The following is a 20,843-nucleotide window of genomic DNA, read 5'->3' on the forward strand; positions in this document are numbered from 1 at the left end:
GTTTTCAGGTTTTGTGAAAAATCACTTAATTCTCCTACTTGTACATCTAGAGGGTTAAAACTATGTTGGAAAGCATCCCAAAAGAGTTCCCAAAGAGGGGGTATAGTGCGTGTTTGATTTGTGGAAAAAATTTTTTGGCTGAAAATCAGCCATTTTTGGCTTGGCCGGGTATTAAATTTTGTGACGTTTTCAGGTTTTGCGAAAAATCACTTAATTCTCCTACTTCTACATCTAGAGGGTTAAAACTATGTTGGAAAGCATCCCAAAAGAGTTCCCAAAGAGCGGGTATAGTGCATGTTTGATTTGTGGAAAAAAAAATTTAGGCTGAAAATCAGCCATTTTTGGCTTGGCCGGGTATTAGATTTTTTGACGTTTTCAGGTTTTGCGAAAAATCACTTAATTCTCCTACTTCTACATCTAGAGGGTTAAAACTATGTTGGAAAGCATCCCAAAAGAGTTCCCAAAGAGGGGGTATAGTGCGTGTTTGATTTGTGGAAAAAAAAATTTTGGCTGAAAATCAGCCATTTTTGGCTTGGCCGGGTATTAGATTTTTTGACGTTTTCAGGTTTTGCGAAAAATCACTTAATTCTCCTACTTCTACATCTAGAGGGTTGAAACTATGTTGGAAAGTACCCCAAAAGAGTTCCCAAAGAGGGGGTATAGTGCGTGTTTGATTTGTGGAAAAAAATTTTTTAGCTGAACATCAGCCATTTTTGGCTTGGCCGGGTATTAGATTTTTTGACGTTTTCAGGTTTTGCGAAAAATCACTTAATTATCCTACTTCTACATCTAGAGGGTTAAAACTATGTTGGAAAGCATCCCAAAAGAGTTCCCAAAGAGGGGGTATAGTGCGTGTTTGATTTGTGGAAAAAAAAATTTTGGCTGAAAATCAGCCATTTTTGGCTTGGCCGGGTATTAGATTTTTTGACGTTTTCAGGTTTTGCGAAAAATCACTTAATTCTCCTACTTCTACATCTAGAGGGTTAAAACTATGTTGGAAAGCATCCAAAAAGAGTTCCCAAAGAGGGGGTATAGTGTGTGATTGATTTGTGGAAAAAAAAATTTTGGCTGAAAATCAGCCATTTTTGGCTTGGCCGGGTATTAGATTTTTTGACGTTTTCAGGTTTTGCGAAAAATCACTTAATTCTCCTACTTCTACATCTAGAGGGTTAAAACTATGTTGGAAAGTATCCCAAAAGAGTTCCCAAAGAGGGGGTATAGTGCGTGTTTGATTTGAGGAAAAAAAAATTTGGGCTGAAAATCAGCCATTTTTGGCTTGGCCGGGTATTAGATTTTTTGACGTTTTCAGGTTTTGCGAAAAATCACTTAATTCTCCTACTTCTACATCTACAGGGTTAAAACTATGTTGGAAAGCATCCCAAAAGAGTTCCCAAAGAGGGGGTATAGTGCGTGTTTGATTTGTGGAAAAAAAAAATTTGGCTGAAAATCAGACATTTTTGGCTTGGCCGGGTATTGGATTTTTTGACGTTTTCAGGTTTTGTGAAAAATCACTTAATTCTCCTACTTCTACATCTAGAGGGTTAAAACTATGTTGGAAAGCATCCCAAAAGAGCTCCCAAAGAGGGGGTATAGTGCGTGTTTGATTTGTGGAAAAATAATTTTTGGCTGAAAATCAGCCATTTTTGGCTTGGCCGGGTATTAGATTTTTTGACGTTTTCAGGTTTTGCGAAAAATCACTTAATTCTCCTACTTCTACATCTAGAGGGTTAAAACTATGTTGGAAAGCATCCCAAAAGAGTTCCCAAAGAGGGGGTATAGTGCGTGTTTGATTTGTGGAAAAAAAAATTTTGGCTGAAAATCAGCCATTTTTGGCTTGGCCGGGTATTAGATTTTTTGACGTTTTCAGGTTTTGCGAAAAATCACTTAATTCTCCTACTTCCACATCTAGAGGGTTAAAACTATGTTGGAAAGCATCCCAAAAGAGTTCCTAAAGAGGGGGTATAGTGCGTGTTTGATTTGTGGGAAAAAAAAATTTTGGCTGAAAATCAGCCATTTTTGGCTTGGCCGGGTATTAGATTTTTTGACGTTTTCAGGTTTTGTGAAAAATCACTTAATTCTCCTACTTGTACATCTAGAGGGTTAAAACTATGTTGGAAAGCATCCCAAAAGAGTTCCCAAAGAGGGGGTATAGTGCGTGTTTGATTTGTGGAAAAAAATTTTTGGCTGAAAATCAGCCATTTTTGGCTTGGCCGGGTATTAAATTTTGTGACGTTTTCAGGTTTTGCGAAAAATCACTTAATTCTCCTACTTCTACATCTAGAGGGTTAAAACTATGTTGGAAAGCATCCCAAAAGAGTTCCCAAAGAGCGGGTATAGTGCATGTTTGATTTGTGGAAAAAAAAATTTAGGCTGAAAATCAGCCATTTTTGGCTTGGCCGGGTATTAGATTTTTTGACGTTTTCAGGTTTTGCGAAAAATCACTTAATTCTCCTACTTCTACATCTAGAGGGTTAAAACTATGTTGGAAAGCATCCCAAAAGAGTTCCCAAAGAGGGGGTATAGTGCGTGTTTGATTTGTGGAAAAAAAAATTTTGGCTGAAAATCAGCCATTTTTGGCTTGGCCGGGTATTAGATTTTTTGACGTTTTCAGGTTTTGCGAAAAATCACTTAATTCTCCTACTTCTACATCTAGAGGGTTGAAACTATGTTGGAAAGTACCCCAAAAGAGTTCCCAAAGAGGGGGTATAGTGCGTGTTTGATTTGTGGAAAAAATTTTTTTAGCTGAACATCAGCCATTTTTGGCTTGGCCGGGTATTAGATTTTTTGACGTTTTCAGGTTTTGCGAAAAATCACTTAATTATCCTACTTCTACATCTAGAGGGTTAAAACTATGTTGGAAAGCATCCCAAAAGAGTTCCCAAAGAGGGGGTATAGTGCGTGTTTGATTTGTGGAAAAAAAAATTTTGGCTGAAAATCAGCCATTTTTGGCTTGGCCGGGTATTAGATTTTTTGACGTTTTCAGGTTTTGCGAAAAATCACTTAATTCTCCTACTTCTACATCTAGAGGGTTAAAACTATGTTGGAAAGCATCCAAAAAGAGTTCCCAAAGAGGGGGTATAGTGTGTGATTGATTTGTGGAAAAAAAAATTTTGGCTGAAAATCAGCCATTTTTGGCTTGGCCGGGTATTAGATTTTTTGACGTTTTCAGGTTTTGCGAAAAATCACTTAATTCTCCTACTTCTACATCTAGAGGGTTAAAACTATGTTGGAAAGTATCCCAAAAGAGTTCCCAAAGAGGGGGTATAGTGCGTGTTTGATTTGAGGAAAAAAAAATTTGGGCTGAAAATCAGCCATTTTTGGCTTGGCCGGGTATTAGATTTTTTGACGTTTTCAGGTTTTGCGAAAAATCACTTAATTCTCCTACTTCTACATCTACAGGGTTAAAACTATGTTGGAAAGCATCCCAAAAGAGTTCCCAAAGAGGGGGTATAGTGCGTGTTTGATTTGTGGAAAAAAAAAATTTGGCTGAAAATCAGACATTTTTGGCTTGGCCGGGTATTGGATTTTTTGACGTTTTCAGGTTTTGTGAAAAATCACTTAATTCTCCTACTTCTACATCTAGAGGGTTAAAACTATGTTGGAAAGCATCCCAAAAGAGCTCCCAAAGAGGGGGTATAGTGCGTGTTTGATTTGTGGAAAAATAATTTTTGGCTGAAAATCAGCCATTTTTGGCTTGGCTGGGTATTAGATTTTTTGACGTTTTCAGGTTTTGCGAAAAATCACTTAATTCTCCTACTTCTACATCTAGAGGGTTAAAACTATGTTGGAAAGCATCCCAAAAGAGTTCCCAAAGAGGGGGTATAGTGCGTGTTTGATTTGTGGAAAAAAAAATTTTGGCTGAAAATCAGCCATTTTTGGCTTGGCCGGGTATTAGATTTTTTGACGTTTTCAGGTTTTGCGAAAAATCACTTAATTCTCCTACTTCCACATCTAGAGGGTTAAAACTATGTTGGAAAGCATCCCAAAAGAGTTCCTAAAGAGGGGGTATAGTGCGTGTTTGATTTGTGGGAAAAAAAAATTTTGGCTGAAAATCAGCCATTTTTGGCTTGGCCGGGTATTAGATTTTTTGACGTTTTCAGGTTTTGTGAAAAATCACTTAATTCTCCTACTTGTACATCTAGAGGGTTAAAACTATGTTGGAAAGCATCCCAAAAGAGTTCCCAAAGAGGGGGTATAGTGCGTGTTTGATTTGTGGAAAAAAATTTTTGGCTGAAAATCAGCCATTTTTGGCTTGGCCGGGTATTAAATTTTGTGACGTTTTCAGGTTTTGCGAAAAATCACTTAATTCTCCTACTTCTACATCTAGAGGGTTAAAACTATGTTGGAAAGCATCCCAAAAGAGTTCCCAAAGAGGGTGTATAGTGTGTGTTTGATTTGTGGAAAAAAAAATTTTGGCTGAAAATCAGCCATTTTTGGCTTGGCCGGGTATTAGATTTTTTGACGTTTTCAGGTTTTGCGAAAAATCACTTAATTCTCCTACTTCTACATCTAGAGGGTTAAAACTATGTTGGAAAGCATCCCAAAAGAGTTCCCAAAGAGGGGGTATAGTGCGTGTTTGATTTGTGGAAAAAAAAATTTTGGCTGAAAATCAGCCATTTTTGGCTTGGCCGGGTATTAGATTTTTTGACGTTTTCAGGTTTTGCGAAAAATCACTTAATTCTCCTACTTCTACATCTAGAGGGTTAAAACTATGTTGGAAAGCATCCCAAAAGAGTTCCCAAAGAGGGGGTATAGTGCATGTTTGATTTGTGGAAAAAAAATTTTTGGCTGAAAATCACCATTTTTTGCTTGGCCGGGTATTAGATTTTTTGACGTTTTCAGGTTTTGCGAAAAATCACTTAATTCTCCTACTTCTACATCTAGAGGGTTAAAACTATGTTGGAAAGCATCCCAAAAGAGTTCCCAAAGAGCGGGTATAGTGCATGTTTGATTTGTGGAAAAAAAAATTTAGGCTGAAAATCAGCCATTTTTGGCTTGGCCGGGTATTAGATTTTTTGACGTTTTCAGGTTTTGCGAAAAATCACTTAATTCTCCTACTTCCACATCTAGAGGGTTAAAACTATGTTGGAAAGCATCCCAAAAGAGTTCCTAAAGAGGGGGTATAGTGCGTGTTTGATTTGTGGGAAAAAAAAATTTTGGCTGAAAATCAGCCATTTTTGGCTTGGCCGGGTATTAGATTTTTTGACGTTTTCAGGTTTTGTGAAAAATCACTTAATTCTCCTACTTGTACATCTAGAGGGTTAAAACTATGTTGGAAAGCATCCCAAAAGAGTTCCCAAAGAGGGGGTATAGTGCGTGTTTGATTTGTGGAAAAAAATTTTTGGCTGAAAATCAGCCATTTTTGGCTTGGCCGGGTATTAAATTTTGTGACGTTTTCAGGTTGTGCGAAAAATCACTTAATTCTCCTACTTCTACATCTAGAGGGTTAAAACTATGTTGGAAAGCATCCCAAAAGAGTTCCCAAAGAGGGTGTATAGTGTGTGTTTGATTTGTGGAAAAAAAAATTTTGGCTGAAAATCAGCCATTTTTGGCTTGGCCGGGTATTAGATTTTTTGACGTTTTCAGGTTTTGCGAAAAATCACTTAATTCTCCTACTTCTACATCTAGAGGGTTAAAACTATGTTGGAAAGCATCCCAAAAGAGTTCCCAAAGAGGGGGTATAGTGCGTGTTTGATTTGTGGAAAAAAAAATTTTGGCTGAAAATCAGCCATTTTTGGCTTGGCCGGGTATTAGATTTTTTGACGTTTTCAGGTTTTGCGAAAAATCACTTAATTCTCCTACTTCTACATCTAGAGGGTTAAAACTATGTTGGAAAGCATCCCAAAAGAGTTCCCAAAGAGGGGGTATAGTGCATGTTTGATTTGTGGAAAAAAAATTTTTGGCTGAAAATCACCATTTTTTGCTTGGCCGGGTATTAGATTTTTTGACGTTTTCAGGTTTTGCGAAAAATCACTTAATTCTCCTACTTCTACATCTAGAGGGTTAAAACTATGTTGGAAAGCATCCCAAAAGAGTTCCCAAAGAGCGGGTATAGTGCATGTTTGATTTGTGGAAAAAAAAATTTAGGCTGAAAATCAGCCATTTTTGGCTTGGCCGGGTATTAGATTTTTTGACGTTTTCAGGTTTTGCGAAAAATCACTTAATTCTCCTACTTCTACATCTAGAGGGTTAAAACTATGTTGGAAAGCATCCCAAAAGAGTTCCCAAAGAGGGGGTATAGTGCGTGTTTGATTTGTGGAAAAAAAAAATTTGGCTGAAAATCAGCCATTTTTGGCTTGGCCGGGTATTAGATTTTTTGACGTTTTCAGGTTTTGCGAAAAATCACTTAATTCTCCTACTTCTACATCTAGAGGGTTGAAACTATGTTGGAAAGTACCCCAAAAGAGTTCCCAAAGAGGGGGTATAGTGCGTGTTTGATTTGTGGAAAAAAAATTTTTGGCTGAACATCAGCCATTTTTGGCTTGGCCGGGTATTAGATTTTTTGACGTTTTCAGGTTTTGCGAAAAATCACTTAATTATCCTACTTCTACATCTAGAGGGTTAAAACTATGTTGGAAAGCATCCCAAAAGAGTTCCCAAAGAGGGGGTATAGTGCGTGTTTGATTTGTGGAAAAAAAAATTTTGGCTGAAAATCAGCCATTTTTGGCTTGGCCGGGTATTAGATTTTTTGACGTTTTCAGGTTTTGCGAAAAATCACTTAATTCTCCTACTTCTACATCTAGAGGGTTAAAACTATGTTGGAAAGCATCCCAAAAGAGTTCCCAAAGAGGGGGTATAGTGCGTGTTTGATTTGTGGAAAAAAAAATTTTGGCTGAAAATCAGCCATTTTTGGCTTGGCCGGGTATTAGATTTTTTGACGTTTTCAGGTTTTGCGAAAAATCACTTAATTCTCCTACTTCTACATCTAGAGGGTTAAAACTATGTTGGAAAGCATCCCAAAAGAGTTCCCAAAGAGGGGGTATAGTGCATGTTTGATTTGTGGAAAAAAAATTTTTGGCTGAAAATCACCATTTTTTGCTTGGCCGGGTATTAGATTTTTTGACGTTTTCAGGTTTTGCGAAAAATCACTTAATTCTCCTACTTCTACATCTAGAGGGTTAAAACTATGTTGGAAAGCATCCCAAAAGAGTTCCCAAAGAGCGGGTATAGTGCATGTTTGATTTGTGGAAAAAAAAATTTAGGCTGAAAATCAGCCATTTTTGGCTTGGCCGGGTATTAGATTTTTTGACGTTTTCAGGTTTTGCGAAAAATCACTTAATTCTCCTACTTCTACATCTAGAGGGTTAAAACTATGTTGGAAAGCATCCCAAAAGAGTTCCCAAAGAGGGGGTATAGTGCGTGTTTGATTTGTGGAAAAAAAAAATTTGGCTGAAAATCAGCCATTTTTGGCTTGGCCGGGTATTAGATTTTTTGACGTTTTCAGGTTTTGCGAAAAATCACTTAATTCTCCTACTTCTACATCTAGAGGGTTGAAACTATGTTGGAAAGTACCCCAAAAGAGTTCCCAAAGAGGGGGTATAGTGCGTGTTTGATTTGTGGAAAAAAAATTTTTGGCTGAACATCAGCCATTTTTGGCTTGGCCGGGTATTAGATTTTTTGACGTTTTCAGGTTTTGCGAAAAATCACTTAATTATCCTACTTCTACATCTAGAGGGTTAAAACTATGTTGGAAAGCATCCCAAAAGAGTTCCCAAAGAGGGGGTATAGTGCGTGTTTGATTTGTGGAAAAAAAATTTTGGCTGAAAATCAGCCATTTTTGGCTTGGCCGGGTATTAGATTTTTTGACGTTTTCAGGTTTTGCGAAAAATCACTTAATTCTCCTACTTCTACATCTAGAGGGTTAAAACTATGTTGGAAAGCATCCAAAAAGAGTTCCCAAAGAGGGGGTATAGTGTGTGATTGATTTGTGGAAAAAAAAATTTTGGCTGAAACTCAGCCATTTTTGGCTTGGCCGGGTATTAGATTTTTTGACGTTTTCAGGTTTTGCGAAAAATCACTTAATTCTCCTACTTCTACATCTAGAGGGTTAAAACTATGTTGGAAAGTATCCCAAAAGAGTTCCCAAAGAGGGGGTATAGTGCGTGTTTGATTTGAGGAAAAAAAATTTGGGCTGAAAATCAGCCATTTTTGGCTTGGCCGGGTATTAGATTTTTTGACGTTTTCAGGTTTTGCGAAAAATCACTTAATTCTCCTACTTCTACATCTACAGGGTTAAAACTATGTTGGAAAGCATCCCAAAAGAGTTCCCAAAGAGGGGGTATAGTGCGTGTTTGATTTGTGGAAAAAAAAAATTTGGCTGAAAATCAGACATTTTTGGCTTGGCCGGGTATTGGATTTTTTGACGTTTTCAGGTTTTGCGAAAAATCACTTAATTCTCCTACTTCTACATCTAGAGGGTTAAAACTATGTTGGAAAGCATCCCAAAAGAGCTCCCAAAGAGGGGGTATAGTGCGTGTTTGATTTGTGGAAAAATAATTTTTGGCTGAAAATCAGCCATTTTTGGCTTGGCCGGGTATTAGATTTTTTGACGTTTTCAGGTTTTGCGAAAAATCACTTAATTCTCCTACTTCTACATCTAGAGGGTTAAAACTATGTTGGAAAGCATCCCAAAAGAGTTCCCAAAGAGGGGGTATAGTGCGTGTTTGATTTGTGGAAAAAAAAATTTTGGCTGAAAATCAGCCATTTTTGGCTTGGCCGGGTATTAGATTTTTTGACGTTTTCAGGTTTTGCGAAAAATCACTTAATTCTCCTACTTCTACATCTAGAGGGTTAAAACTATGTTGGAAAGCATCCCAAAAGAGTTCCTAAAGAGGGGGTATAGTGCGTGTTAGATTTGTGGGAAAAAAAATTTTGGCTGAAAATCAGCCATTTTTGGCTTGGCCGGGTATTAGATTTTTTGACGTTTTCAGGTTTTGTGAAAAATCACTTAATTCTCCTACTTGTACATCTAGAGGGTTACAACTATGTTGGAAAGCATCCCAAAAGAGTTCCCAAAGAGGGGGTATAGTGCGTGTTTGATTTGTGGAAAAAAAATTTTGGCTGAAAATCAGCCATTTTTGGCTTGGCCGGGTATTAGATTTTGTGACGTTTTCAGGTTTTGCGAAAAATCACTTAATTCTCCTACTTCTACATCTAGAGGGTTAAAACTATGTTGGAAAGCATCCCAAAAGAGTTCCCAAAGAGGGTGTATAGTGTGTGTTTGATTTGTGGAAAAAAAATTTTTGGCTGAAAATCAGCCATTTTTGGCTTGGCCGGGTATTAGATTTTTTGACGTTTTCAGGTTTTGCGAAAAATCACTTAATTCTCCTACTTCTACATCTAGAGGGTTAAAACTATGTTGGAAAGCATCCCAAAAGAGTTCCCAAAGAGGGGGTATAGTGCGTGTTTGATTTGTGGAAAAAAAATTTTGGCTGAAAATCAGCCATTTTTGGCTTGGCCGGGTATTAGATTTTGTGACATTTTCAGGTTTTGCGAAAAATCACTTAATTCTCCTACTTCTACATCTAGAGGGTTAAAACTATGTTGGAAAGCATCCCAAAAGAGTTCCCAAAGAGGGTGTATAGTGTGTGTTTGATTTGTGGAAAAAAAATTTTTGGCTGAAAATCAGCCATTTTTGGCTTGGCCGGGTATTAGATTTTTTGACGTTTTCAGGTTTTGCGAAAAATCACTTAATTCTCCTACTTCTACATCTAGAGGGTTAAAACTATGTTGGAAAGCATCCCAAAAGAGTTCCCAAAGAGGGGGTATAGTGCGTGTTTGATTTGTGGAAAAAAAATTTTGGCTGAAAATCAGCCATTTTTGGCTTGGCCGGGTATTAGATTTTGTGACGTTTTCAGGTTTTGCGAAAAATCACTTAATTCTCCTACTTCTACATCTAGAGGGTTAAAACTATGTTGGAAAGCATCCCAAAAGAGTTCCCAAAGAGGGTGTATAGTGTGTGTTTGATTTGTGGAAAAAAAAATTTTGGCTGAAAATCAGCCATTTTTGGCTTGGCCGGGTATTAGATTTTTTGACGTTTTCAGGTTTTGCGAAAAATCACTTAATTCTCCTACTTCTACATCTAGAGGGTTAAAACTATGTTGGAAAGCATCCCAAAAGAGTTCCCAAAGAGGGGGTATAGTGCATGTTTGATTTGTGGAAAAAAAAATTTAGGCTGAAAATCAGCCATTTTTGGCTTGGCCGGGTATTAGATTTTTTGACGTTTTCAGGTTTTGCGAAAAATCACTTAATTCTCCTACTTCTACATCTAGAGGGTTAAAACTATGTTGGAAAGCATCCCAAAAGAGTTCCCAAAGAGGGGGTATAGTGCATGTTTGATTTGTGGAAAAAAAAATTTAGGCTGAAAATCAGCCATTTTTGGCTTGGCCGGGTATTAGATTTTTTGACGTTTTCAGGTTTTGCGAAAAATCACTTAATTCTCCTACTTCTACATCTAGAGGGTTAAAACTATGTTGGAAAGCATCCCAAAAGAGTTCCCAAAGAGGGGGTATAGTGCGTGTTTGATTTGTGGAAAAAAAATTTTGGCTGAAAATCAGCCATTTTTGGCTTGGCCGGGTATTAGATTTTGTGACGGTTTCAGGTTTTGCGAAAAATCACTTAATTCTCCTACTTCTACATCTAGAGGGTTAAAACTATGTTGGAAAGCATCCCAAAAGAGTTCCCAAAGAGGGGGCATAGTGCGTGTTTGATTTGTGGAAAAAAAAAATTTGGCTGAAAATCAGCCATTTTTGGCTTGACCGGGTATTAGATTTTTTGACGTTTTCAGGTTTTGCGAAAAATCACTTAATTCTCCTACTTCTACATCTAGAGGGTTAAAACTATGTTGGAAAGCATCCCAAAAGAGTTCCCAAAGAGGGGGTATAGTGCGTGTTTGATTTGTGGAAAAAAAATTTTGGCTGAAAATCAGCCATTTTTGGCTTGGCCGGGTATTAGATTTTTTGACGTTTTCAGGTTTTGCGAAAAATCACTTAATTCTCCTACTTCTACATCTAGAGGGTTAAAACTATGTTGAAAAGCATCCCAAAAGAGTTCCCAAAGAGGGGGTATAGTGCATGTTTGATTTGTGGAAAAAAAAATTTAGGCTGAAAATCAGCCATTTTTGGCTTGGCCGGGTATTAGATTTTTTGACGTTTTCAGGTTTTGCGAAAAATCACTTAATTCTCCTACTTCTACATCTAGAGGGTTAAAACTATGTTGGAAAGCATCCCAAAAGAGTTCCCAAAGAGGGGGTATAGTGCGTGTTTGATTTGTGGAAAAAAAAATTTTGGCTGAAAATCAGCCATTTTTGGCTTGGCCGTGTATTAGATTTTTTGACGTTTTCAGGTTTTGCGAAAAATCACTTAATTCTCCTACTTCTACATCTAGAGGGTTAAAACTATGTTGGAAAGCATCCCAAAAGAGTTCCCAAAGAGGGGGTATAGTGCGTGTTTGATTTGTGGAAAAAAAATTTTGGCTGAAAATCAGCCATTTTTGGCTTGGCCGGGTATTAGATTTTTTGACATTTTCAGGTTTTGCGAAAAATCACTTAATTCTCCTACTTCTACATCTAGAGGGTTAAAACTATGTTGAAAAGCATCCCAAAAGAGTTCCCAAAGAGGGGGTATAGTGCAGGTTTGATTTGTGGAAAAAAAAATTTAGGCTGAAAATCAGCCATTTTTGGCTTGGCCGGGTATTAGATTTTTTGACGTTTTCAGGTTTTGCGAAAAATCACTTAATTCTCCTACTTCTACATCTAGAGGGTTAAAACTATGTTGAAAAGCATCCCAAAAGAGTTCCCAAAGAGGGGGTATAGTGCATGTTTGATTTGTGGAAAAAAAAATTTAGGCTGAAAATCAGCCATTTTTGGTTTGGCCGGGTATTAGATTTTTTGACGTTTTCAGGTTTTGCGAAAAATCACTTAATTCTCCTACTTCTACATCTAGAGGGTTAAAACTATGTTGGAAAGCATCCCAAAAGAGTTCCCAAAGAGGGGGTATAGTGCGTGTTTGATTTGTGGAAAAAAATTTTTGGCTGAAAATCAGCCATTTTTGGCTTGGCCGGGTATTCGATTTTGTGACGTTTTCAGGTTTTGCGAAAAATCACTTAATTCTCCTACTTCTACATCTAGAGGGTTAAAACTATGTTGGAAAGCATCCCAAAAGAGTTCCCAAAGAGGGGGCATAGTGCGTGTTTGATTTGTGGAAAAAAAAAATTTGGCTGAAAATCAGCCATTTTTGGCTTGACCGGGTATTAGATTTTTTGACGTTTTCAGGTTTTGCGAAAAATCACTTAATTCTCCTACTTCTACATCTAGAGGGTTAAAACTATGTTGGAAAGCATCCCAAAAGAGTTCCCAAAGAGGGGGTATAGTGCGTGTTTGATTTGTGGAAAAAAAATTTTGGCTGAAAATCAGCCATTTTTGACTTGGCCGGGTATTAGATTTTTTGACGTTTTCAGGTTTTGCGAAAAATCACTTAATTCTCCTACTTCTACATCTAGAGGGTTAAAACTATGTTGAAAAGCATCCCAAAAGAGTTCCCAAAGAGGGGGTATAGTGCATGTTTGATTTGTGGAAAAAAAATTTTAGGCTGAAAATCAGCCATTTTTGGTTTGGCCGGGTATTAGATTTTGTGACGTTTTCAGGTTTTGCGAAAAATCACTTAATTCTCCTACTTCTACATCTAGAGGGTTAAAACTATGTTGGAAAGCATCCCAAAAGAGTTCCCAAAGAGGGGGCATAGTGCGTGTTTGATTTGTGGAAAAAAAAATTTTGGCTGAAAATCAGCCATTTTTGGCTTGACCGGGTATTAGATTTTTTGACGTTTTCAGGTTTTGCGAAAAATCACTTAATTCTCCTACTTCTACATCTAGAGGGTTAAAACTATGTTGGAAAGCATCCCAAAAGAGTTCCCAAAGAGGGGGTATAGTGCGTGTTTGATTTGTGGAAAAAAAAATTTGGCTGAAAATCAGCCATTTTTGGCTTGGCCGGGTATTAGATTTTGTGACGTTTTCAGGTTTTGCGAAAAATCACTTAATTCTCCTACTTCTACATCTAGAGGGTTAAAACTATGTTGAAAAGCATCCCAAAAGAGTTCCCAAAGAGGGGGTATAGTGCATGTTTGATTTGTGGAAAAAAAAATTTAGGCTGAAAATCAGCCATTTTTGGCTTGGCCGTGTATTAGATTTTTTGACGTTTTCAGGTTTTGCGAAAAATCACTTAATTCTCCTACTTCTACATCTAGAGGGTTAAAACTATGTTGGAAAGCATCCCAAAAGAGTTCCCAAAGAGGGGGTATAGTGCGTGTTTGATTTGTGGAAAAAAAATTTTGGCTGAAAATCAGGCATTTTTGGCTTGGCCGGGTATTAGATTTTTTGACGTTTTCAGGTTTTGCGAAAAATCACTTAATTCTCCTACTTCTACATCTAGAGGGTTAAAACTATGTTGGAAAGCATCCCAAAAGAGTTCCCAAAGAGGGGGTATAGTGCATGTTTGATTTGTGGAAAAAAAAATTTAGGCTGAAAATCAGCCATTTTTGGCTTGGCCGGGTAATAGATTTTTTGACGTTTTCAGGTTTTGCGAAAAATCACTTAATTCTCCTACTTCTACATCTAGAGGGTTAAAACTATGTTGGAAAGCATCCCAAAAGAGTTCCCAAAGAGGGGGTATAGTGCGTGTTTGATTTGTGGAAAAAAAATTTTTGGCTGAAAATCAGCCATTTTTGGCTTGGCCGGGTATTAGATTTTTTGACGTTTTCAGGTTTTGCGAAAAATCACTTAATTCTCCTACTTCTACATCTAGAGGGTTGAAACTATGTTGGAAAGTTTCCGAAAAGAGTTCCCAAAGAGGGGGTATAGTGCGTGTTTGATTTGTGGAAAAAAAATTTTTGGCTGAACATCAGCCATTTTTGGCTTGGCCGAGTATTAGATTTTTTGACGTTTTCAGGTTTTGCGAAAAATCACTTAATTATCCTACTTCTACATCTAGAGGGTTAAAACTATGTTGGAAAGCATCCCAAAAGAGTTCCCAAAGAGAGGGTATAGTGCGTGTTTGATTTGTGGAAAAAAAAATTTTGGCTGAAAATCAGCCATTTTTGGCTTGGCCGGGTATTAGATTTTTTGACGTTTTCAGGTTTTGCGAAAAATCACTTAATTCTCCTACTTCTACATCTAGAGGGTTAAAACTATGTTGGAAAGCATCCAAAAAGAGTTCCCAAAGAGGGGGTATAGTGTGTGATTGATTTGTGGAAAAAAAAATGTTGGCTGAAAATCAGCCATTTTTGGCTTGGCCGGGTATTAGATTTTTTGACGTTTTCAGGTTTTGCGAAAAATCACTTAATTCTCCTACTTCTACATCTAGAGGGTTAAAACTATGTTGGAAAGTATCCCAAAAGAGTTCCCAAAGAGGGGGTATAGTGCGTGTTTGATTTGTGGAAAAAAAAATTTGGGCTGAAAATCAGCCATTTTTGGCTTGGCCGGGTATTAGATTTTTTGACGTTTTCAGGTTTTGCGAAAAATCACTTAATTCTCCTACTTCTACATCTAGAGGGTTAAAACTATGTTGGAAAGCATCCCAAAAGAGTTCCCAAAGAGGGGGTATAGTGCGTGTTTGATTTGTGGAAAAAAAAAATTTGGCTGAAAATCAGACATTTTTGGCTTGGCCGGGTATTGGATTTTTTGACGTTTTCAGGTTTTGTGAAAAATCACTTAATTCTCCTACTTCTACATCTAGAGGGTTAAAACTATGTTGGAAAGCATCCCAAAAGAGCTCCCAAAGAGGGGGTATAGTGCGTGTTTGATTTGTGGAAAAAAAATTTTTGGCTGAAAATCAGCCATTTTTGGCTTGGCCGGGTATTAGATTTTTTGACGTTTTCAGGTTTTGCGAAAAATCACTTAATTCTCCTACTTCTACATCTAGAGGGTTAAAACTATGTTGGAAAGCATCCCAAAAGAGTTCCCAAAGAGGGGGTATAGTGCGTGTTTGATTTGTGGAAAAAAAAATTTTGGCTGAAAATCAGCCATTTTTGGCTTGGCCGGGTATTAGATTTTTTGACGTTTTCAGGTTTTGCGAAAAATCACTTAATTCTCCTACTTCTATATCTAGAGGGTTAAAACTATGTTGGAAAGCATCCCAAAAGAGTTCCCAAAGAGGGGGTATAGTGCGTGTTTGATTTGTGGAAAAAAAATTTGGCTGAAAATCAGCCATTTTTGGCTTGGCCGGGTATTAGATTTTTTGACGTTTTCAGGTTTTGCGAAAAATCACTTAATTCTCCTACTTCTACATCTAGAGGGTTAAAACTATGTTGGAAAGCATCCCAAAAGAGTTCCCAAAGAGGGGGTATAGTGCGTGTTTGATTTGTGGAAAAAAAATTTTTGGCTGAAAATCAGCCATTTTTGGCTTGGCCGGGTATTAGATTTTTTGACGTTTTCAGGTTTTGCGAAAAATCACTTAATTCTCCTACTTCTACATCTAGAGGGTTAAAACTATGTTGGAAAGCATCCCAAAAGAGTTCCCAAAGAGGGGGTATAGTGCGTGTTTGATTTGTGGAAAAAAAAATTTTGGCTGAAAATCAGCCATTTTTGGCTTGGCCGGGTATTAGATTTTTTGACGTTTTTAGGTTTTGCGAAAAATCACTTAATTCTCCTACTTCTATATCTAGACGGTTAAAACTATGTTGGAAAGCATCCCAAAAGAGTTCCCAAAGAGGGGGTATAGTGCGTGTTTGATTTGTGGAAAAATAATTTTTGGCTGAAAATCACCATTTTTTGCTTGGCCGGGTATTGGATTTTTTGACGTTTTCAGGTTTTGCGAAAAATCACTTAATTCTCCTACTTGTACATCTGGAGGGTTAAAACTATGTTGGAAAGCATCCCAAAAGAGTTCCCAAAGATGGTGTATAGTGTGTATTTGATTTGTGGAAAAAAAAAATTTGACTGAAAATCAGCCATTTCTGGCTTGGTCGGGTATTGGATTTTTTGATGTTTTCAGGTTTTGTGAAAAATCACTTAATTCTCCTACTTGTACATCTAGAGGGTTAAAACTATGTTGGAAAGCATCCCAAAAGAGTTCCCAAAAAGGGGGTATAGTGCGTGTTTGATTTGTGGAAAAAAATTTTTGGCTGAAAATCAGCCATTTTTGGCTTGGCCGGGTATTAGATTTTGTGACGTTTTCAGGTTTTGCGAAAAATCACTTAATTCTCCTACTTCTACATCTAGAGGGTTAAAACTATGTTGGAAAGCATCCCAAAAGAGTTCCCAAAGAGGGTGTATAGTGTGTGTTTGATTTGTGGAAAAAAAAATTTTGGCTGAAAATCAGCCATTTTTGGCTTGGCCGGGTATTAGATTTTTTGACGTTTTCAGGTTTTGCGAAAAATCACTTAATTCTCCTACTTCTACATCTAGAGGGTTAAAACTATGTTGGAAAGCATCCCAAAAGAGTTCCCAAAGAGGGGGTATAGTGCATGTTTGATTTGTGGAAAAAAAAATTTAGGCTGAAAATCAGCCATTTTTGGCTTGGCCGGGTATTAGATTTTTTGACGTTTTCAGGTTTTGCGAAAAATCACTTAATTCTCCTACTTCTACATCTAGAGGGTTAAAACTATGTTGGAAAGCATCCCAAAAGAGTTCCCAAAGAGGGGGTATAGTGCGTGTTTGATTTGTGGAAAAAAAAATTTTGGCTGAAAATCAGCCATTTTTGGCTTGGCCGGGTATTAGATTTTTTGACGTTTTCAGGTTTTGCAAAAAATCACTTAATTCTCCTACTTCTACATCTAGAGGGTTGAAACTATGTTGGAAAGTATCCCAAAAGAGTTCCCAAAGAGGGGGTATAGTGCGTGTTTGATTTGTGGAAAAAAAAATTTTGGCTGAACATCAGCCATTTTTGGCTTGGCCGGGTATTAGATTTTTTGACGTTTTCAGGTTTTGCGAAAAATCACTTAATTCTCCTACTACTACATCTAGAGGGTTAAAACTATGTTGGAAAGCATCCAAAAAGAGTTCCCAAAGAGGGGGTATAGTGTGTGATTGATTTGTGGAAAAAAAAATTTTGGCTGAAAATCAGCCATTTTTGGCTTGGCCGGGTATTAGATTTTTTGACGTTTTCAGGTTTTGCGAAAAATCACTTAATTCTCCTACTTCTACATCTAGAGGGTTAAAACTATGTTGGAAAGTATCCAAAAAGAGTTCCCAAAGAGGGGGTATAGTGCGTGTTTGATTTGAGGAAAAAAAAATTTGGGCTGAAAATCAGCCATTTTTGGCTTGGCCGGGTATTAGATTTTTTGACGTTTTTTGAGGTCTTGCGAAAAATCACTTAATTCTCCTACTTCTACATCTAGAGGGTTAAAACTATGTTGGAAAGCATCCCAAAAGAGTTCCCAAAGAGGGGGTATAGTGCGTGTTTGATTTGTGGAAAAAAAAAATTTGGCTGAAAATCAGACATTTTTGGCTTGGCCGGGTATTGGATTTTTTGACGTTTTCAGGTTTTGTGAAAAATCACTTAATTCTCCTACTTCTACATCTAGAGGGTTAAAACTATGTTGGAAAGCATCCCAAAAGAGCTCCCAAAGAGGGGGTATAGTGCGTGTTTGATTTGTGGAAAAAAAAATTTTGGCTGAAAATCAGCCATTTTTGGCTTGGCCGGGTATTAGATTTTTTGACGTTTTCAGGTTTTGCGAAAAATCACTTAATTCTCCTACTTCTACATCTAGAGGGTTAAAACTATGTTGGAAAGTATCCCAAAAGAGTTCCCATAGAGGGGGTATAGTGCGTGTTTGATTTGTGGAAAAAAAAATTTGGGCTGAAAATCAGCCATTTTTGGCTTGGCCGGGTATTAGATTATTTGACGTTTTCAGGTTTTGCGAAAAATCACTTAATTCTCCTACTTCTACATCTAGAGGGTTAAAACTATGTTGGAAAGCATCCCAGAAGAGTTCCCAAAGAGGGGGTATAGTGCGTGTTTGATTTGTGGAAAAAAAAAATTTGGCTGAAAATCAGACATTTTTGGCTTGGCCGGGTATTGGATTTTTTGACGTTTTCAGGTTTTGTGAAAAATCACTTAATTCTCCTACTTCTACATCTAGAGGGTTAAAACTATGTTGGAAAGCATCCCAAAAGAGCTCCCAAAGAGGGGGTATAGTGCGTGTTTGATTTGTGGAAAAATAATTTTTGGCTGAAAATCAGCCATTTTTGGCTTGGCCGGGTATTAGATTTTTTGACGTTTTCAGGTTTTGCGAAAAATCACTTAATTCTCCTACTTCTACATCTAGAGGGTTAAAACTATGTTGGAAAGCATCCCAAAAGAGTTCCCAAAGAGGGGGTATAGTGCGTGTTTGATTTGTGGAAAAAAAAAATTTGGCTGAAAATCAGCCATTTTTGGCTTGGCCGGGTATTAGATTTTTTGACGTTTTCAGGTTTTGCGAAAAATCACTTAATTCTCCTACTTCTACATCTAGAGGGTTAAAACTATGTTGGAAAGCATCCCAAAAGAGTTCCCAAAGAGGGGGTATAGTGCGTGTTTGATTTGTGGAAAAAAAAAATTTGGCTGAAAATCAGCCATTTTTGGCTTGGCCGGGTATTAGATTTTTTGACGTTTTCAGGTTTTGCGAAAAATCACTTAATTCTCCTACTTCTACATCTAGAGGGTTAAAACTATGTTGGAAAGCATCCCAAAAGAGTTCCCAAAGAGGGGGTATAGTGCGTGTTTGATTTGTGGAAAAAAAAATTTTGGCTGAAAATCAGCCATTTTTGGCTTGGCCGGGTACTAGATTTTTTGACGTTTTCAGGTTTTGCGAAAAATCACTTAATTCTCCTACTTCTACATCTAGAGGGTTAAAACTATGTTGGAAAGCATCCCAAAAGAGTTCCCAAAGAGGGGGTATAGTGCGTGTTTGATTTGTGGAAAAAAAAATTTTGGCTGAAAATCAGCCATTTTTGGCTTGGCCGGCCAAGCCAAAAATGGCTGATTTTCAGCCAAAATTTTTTTGAAAATGCGTGATTTTTTGATTATTTGATTATTAGATTTTTTGACGTTTTCAGGTTTTGCGAAAAATCACTTAATTCTCCTACTTCTACATCTGGAGGGTTAAAACTATGTTGGAAAGCATCCCAAAAGAGTTCCCAAAGAGGGGGTATAGTGCGTGTTTGATTTGTGGAAAAAAAAATTTTGGCTGAAAATCACCATTTTTTGCTTGGCCGGGTATTAGATTTTTTGACACTTTCAGGTTTTGCGAAAAATCACTTAATTCTCCTACTTTTACATCTGGAGGGTTAAAACTATGTTGGAAAGCATCCCAAAAGAGCTCCCAAAGAGGGGGTATAGTGCGTGTTTGATTTGTGGAAAAATATTTTTTGGCTGCAAATCACCATTTTTTGCTTGGCCGGGTATTAGATTTTTTGACGTTTTCAGGTTTTGCGAAAAATCACTTAATTCTCCTACTTGTACATCTGGAGGGTTAAAACTATGTTGGAAAGCATCCCAAAAGAGTTCCCAAAGAGGGTGTATAGTGTGTATTTGATTTGTGGAAAAAAAAAATTTGACTGAAAATCAGCCATTTCTGGCTTGGTCGGGTATTGGATTTTTTGATGTTTTCAGGCTTTGTGAAAAATCACTTAATTCTCCTACTTGTACATCTAGAGGGTTAAAACTATGTTGGAAAGCATCCCAAAAGAGTTCCCAAAAAGGGGGTATAGTGCGTGTTTGATTTGTGGAAAAAAAATTTTGGCTGAAAATCAGCCATTTTTGGCTTGGCCGGGTATTAGATTTTGTGACGTTTTCAGGTTTTGCGAAAAATCACTTAATTCTCCTACTTCTACATCTAGAGGGTTAAAACTATGTTGGAAAGCATCCCAAAAGAGTTCCCAAAGAGGGGGTATAGTGCGTGTTTGATTTGTGGAAAAAAAAATTTTGGCTGAAAGTCAGCCATTTTTGGCTTGGCCGGGTATTAGATTTTTTGACGTTTTCAGGTTTTGCGAAAAATCACTTAATTCTCCTACTTCTACATCTAGAGGGTTAAAACTATGTTGGAAAGCATCCCAAAAGAGTTCCCAAAGAGGGGGTATAGTGCGTGTTTGATTTGTGGAAAAAAATTTTTGGCTGAAAATCAGCCATTTTTGGCTTGGCCGGGTATTAGATTTTGTGACGTTTTCAGGTTTTGCGAAATATCACTTAATTCTCCTACTTCTACATCTAGAGGGTTAAAACTATGTTGGAAAGCATCCCAAAAGAGTTCCCAAAGAGGGGGTATAGTGCGTGTTTGATTTGTGGAAAAAAAAAATTTGGCTGAAAATCAGCCATTTTTGGCTTGGCCGGGTATTAGATTTTTTGACGTTTTCAGGTTTTGCGAAAAATCACTTAATTCTCCTACTTCTACATCTAGAGGTTTAAAACTATGTTGGAAAGCATCCCAAAAGAGTTCCCAAAGAGGGGGTATAGTGCGTGTTTGATTTGTGGAAAAAAAATTTTGGCTGAAAATCAGCCATTTTTGGCTTGGCCGGGTATTAGATTTTTTGACGTTTTCAGGTTTTGCGAAAAATCACTTAATTCTCCTACTTCTACATCTAGAGGGTTAAAACTATGTTGGAAAGCATCCCAAAAGAGTTCCCAAAGAGGGGGTATAGTGCGTGTTTGATTTGTGGAAAAAAATTTTTGGCTGAAAATCAGCCATTTTTGGCTTGGCCGGGTATTAGATTTTGTGACGTTTTCAGGTTTTGCGAAATATCACTTAATTCTCCTACTTCTACATCTAGAGGGTTAAAACTATGTTGGAAAGCATCCCAAAAGAGTTCCCAAAGAGGGGGTATAGTGCGTGTTTGATTTGTGGAAAAAAAAAATTTGGCTGAAAATCAGCCAT

This window comes from Ranitomeya variabilis, chromosome 5 (genome assembly GCF_051348905.1).
Source record: "Ranitomeya variabilis isolate aRanVar5 chromosome 5, aRanVar5.hap1, whole genome shotgun sequence".
Lineage (NCBI taxonomy): Eukaryota > Metazoa > Chordata > Amphibia > Anura > Dendrobatidae > Ranitomeya > Ranitomeya variabilis.